Source organism: Labeo rohita, unplaced genomic scaffold (assembly GCF_022985175.1).
Source record: "Labeo rohita strain BAU-BD-2019 unplaced genomic scaffold, IGBB_LRoh.1.0 scaffold_772, whole genome shotgun sequence".
Taxonomy (NCBI): Eukaryota; Metazoa; Chordata; class Actinopteri; order Cypriniformes; family Cyprinidae; genus Labeo; species Labeo rohita.
Window position 1 is genome coordinate 1 of NW_026129714.1, and position 4,345 is coordinate 4,345.

The following is a 4,345-nucleotide window of genomic DNA, read 5'->3' on the forward strand; positions in this document are numbered from 1 at the left end:
GAGTTTGAAAATTCATGCTTTGAATGTTTCCACCGATCAATTCTTTGTCAAATGTATTATATTCATGTTATAGAAATCATGGCCAAATTATACTCTGCAAGAGCGGGAAAATTCTGACCATGTGACTGATAAAATAACGTGTTGATTTATGTTTTGGGAGGAGAAGCATAGCAATATCCTGAGTTAAGACAACATCTAATTGGTCAAGACACCATTTTGGGATGTGTCCAAAGCTGAGTTTAAAACCACAGAACACCATCAAATTTTGCTTTTAGCTATTGGTCTTAACCATTGCTTTTAATCATGCTTCTAGCTTCTAGTAAGGGCTTCTAGCCCTGCTTTTTGCCATCATTTTTGCCGCTGCTTTTTGTATTCTTTGAGCACTTCCTGTCTTGCACGCCAGCCACTCCTCTAAAACGCAAACATGAGGAGATCATCACATGTCTGTCTTTTACTTTAATCTTTTACTTTCCTTTGACCCATACAGCAAAAAAAATATATATATTTTTTCAAATATATATTTAAAAATATACAAAAAAATGTCCAAAAAATATATTTGTCAAATATATTTCAAAATATATTTATGTACATATATTTTCTACTAATTTATTTTTGGCCATTTTTAAATACACTTTAAAAAATTATGGTAAAACAAACAAACAAACAAAAACTATAAAATAAAAGTAGAATATCCTAATTTAAATTATATGCAAAAAAAAAAAAAAAAAAAAAAAAAAAAAAAAAGTGGAAACGTTCATTAAATGTTTTACAAAACAGATATTGCTTGAATTATTCTGATGAGATACCTTAACTTTAAAATAAAATATTAAAAAAAAGGTTATATGACAGGCAGATGATTATTAAACATCTCCATAAACAAAATTAACCGGATTTCTTTTATTGAGAATTAACAGGTTTAGATTTTTACTGAAAATAATAAAGTTTGATGTGACCATGATGGAGGTCAGTGTTTGCTTTAGTTGGGCTCTTGACTCTTGAGTTCGTTTTGTAAGTTTTATCTTTTACAGATTTAATTCTGCATTTCTGAACACATTTGTTATAGCAAAATAGCTGTGAAAACTCTCATTGGAAGAAACCATCATGTTGTGGTTGTTTCATAATCTGGCAGGATATCTGAGGCACACACAGACATTAAGACAGCCTATGAATCTCAACAATGGTGAGAAAATATTCAGATAAACATCAACTCTGAACATCACAAAACAACCTAGATTCCCCCCCCCCCAAAAAAAAGCTTTTTAAAGATTGTCACCACTGTTGAGATTCAGGTGCTGATTCTTGATGTATCTTTGCATCTAAATATTTCAACTCAAAATATATATATTTACGCTGACTTAAAATCTGAATCTCTTAATGATACAATAGTACTGTTTTTTCTACCAGATAAAAGGAACTTTTATTTTTACACAGTATTAAAAGTTAACAAAGCTTGCTTGATTTATTCTTAACAGCAACTTTCAGATGATTATATCACCAGCAAAAAATAGACAACATCTTCTGATATTATTTCTCCCTTGCACTTGCTTTAATAAATGGTTTCTATTTTTATTTATTAAAAATATTATATGAACAGTACTGTATTTATCTGTATAAAAATTTGAATTATAATATAATACTTAAAATAACAGCTAAATTGTTACAGATTTTAGTAATTTTACAGTTTTGCATAAAATTTAAAATAACTGGGGAAATGACTGTTTATTTTGAAAATATATTAATATAGTTAAATTATGTATTTTTGAAAAAATATTTATACATTAAAAATATATTGTAAAAATAATATAGATACAAAAATGGTCAAGAATTATTTGCTAAAATATGTTTCAAAATATATTTAAATAAATATATTTTCTACTGAAGAATTTTGTATATTTTTGAAAATATATTTCTACATTTAAAATATATTTTGAAAATATAAAAAAAATGGCCAAAAAATATATTTGCTAAAATATATTTAGGTAAATATATTTTTAACAATTTATTTTTGACCATATATAAATATTTTTTTAAACAAGTATTTAAAAAATTTTGACCTCTGTATATTTCAATCCAAAAATGCATTTTCTTGCCACAGAAATACATTTGAAAATATTTTATTTACTGAAATATATTTACTATTTCAAAAATATATTTCATTAAGCTTTACTGTGTGCAACATATATTTAGCATATATTTAAAATATATTTTGGCCACCAAAAATATATATTTTTTTACCATATGGGGTGTTTCATGTTCTAGGTTAAGTTTTGTCGCTAAGCCATGTCTCAGACTTCGTGCCTGCCTCAAAACTTCAACCAGCATACACAACTCCATCCTCCAGCCAACGCCCAAGACATCACTTCCAACAACCACAAACTTCCAGCCAATCAGCAACCTTGGGAAACACACTATCAGTTTTTTTTAAATTGTTTTTAAATTGTTATTTCACAGGTATTCTCTGTGAAATTAAAGCTTTTTTGCAGTTAACCACTAGCTAGTAATAGCACACATGCAAAAACTACACAGTTATAACCTTTAAATAAAATAACATACAGAATAACATCTACATTTGACTGTCTTCTCCTGAACTAAAGCTCACGCTCTACTCTTCAGCACAATGGTGACCCACGAAACTCAGACAACAGAAACACTTTAAATCCCAAAAGAACATGAAACACTAACAGATCTGTCTAGATCACAGCATCTTCACTTAATACAAACCAGTCTGACTTTGTTTCTTTCATACAACACCTCTTATTGAGAATTAACTGAGGTTTAGATGTTAGTGTTTAATTGAAATTAATAAAGTTTGAAGTCACCATTGTGGAGATAAACATTTGCTTTAGTTGGGTTCTTGACCCTCGATATTCTTTTTTTTTTTTTTTTTTTTTTTTTTTGGTTGCTGTAACTGTGTGTTTCTAAAGCACGTTTGTTATGGAAAAATCAGTAAGAAGTTTTTTATTTTTGTCATCTAACACTGCTGTAAAAACTACAAAATTTAAAACCAGCATACCCAACAATAATACCTATAATATGTTAATATCTGGCTACTTTTTAATTTATCATCAATTAATAACCAGCTTTATCTGACCAGATTTTTACTATAACAAATGTGTCTTAGAAACACAGTTAAAACAACCAGAGAAAAACGTCTCAGGTTACGTATGTAACCCTGGTACCCTGAGAAGGGAATGAGACACTGCATCCTCTAGAGGTCGCTATGGGGAACGCCATCTCCGTGACCCGTGGCTGAAGCTTATATACAAAAACTACAACAGTGTTGGCCGGCGACAGCCTATGACGTCACTTCCAGCACGACTCGTCGCTGCCGGCGCATCACTACCGGTGCAACCACAGTATAAAAGGCCACCGGTAGAACAAAGCTCACATCCGAAGCATGGCGACGAGACTAGAGGACGCAGTGTCTCGTTCCCTTCTCAGGGAAGCAGGGTTACATATGTAACCTGAGATGTTCCCTTTCGAGGAACTCGAACTGCGTCCTCTAGAGGTCCCTTTGGGGAACGGTTATACCCACGCTGCCATGCTGAGGGGAGTGCATGTCATATAGAGGCAAGCACTAAGTACCAACTGCCTTAAGCTTTAAGGGAGTTGCCCCTGGGACGTAGTGACAGCTGTCAGTGACATTACCCCCTTCAGCCAGAATGCCTGGGCTGCATACCCCAACTTACCTGCAAGGGTCAGAGCATTGGACCTGGGGTAGAGCCTCAAGCCTGGAAACCAAAGTATTCCTTTAAGGGGATACGGCCAAGTGCCTAGGGTTACCTAGGTTGGCATGTCACCCAGGAGTTACCGCAGCTCTGCAAGGATCCCTCAGGAGCCGTATTACAGAACGCAAGTGGAAAACTCCTTGCTCAACTAGGTTGAACGCGCTGGAACTAGAGCGCGATACCGTTCCTTTAGCCTGGCAGATGCTCTGGAGAGGGACCCAAGGTGACCGGGGTTTTTTTTCTTGCGGGGCCAAGAGCCACTACCAATCCAGGCAGTCCTGTGCTAACCATATCGACAGAAAGCATAGGCCTCATTCTAGCAAGGCCCGCAGAACCTCATGAACAAAGGCCTAGACCATATCCAGTGTTCCTCAGAGCAGAAACACCGTCTACTCATACGATGGTGAAAAACCAACGTGGTCAAGCCCACTCCTCACAGGGGTGACCAAATGGTATGAGGATAGGCCTGTATGATGATTGGGTGGATACCCTGGAACAGGAAGCCCCTCAGGGCAGGACGCAGAAAGTTAGCCTCGGTTAGGCGGCCTGAAAGGCATACATGTCTAGTCAGGGGGACCAGGAAGCTCCTGTGAAGAAAACATTTTCCTGGAGTTTAC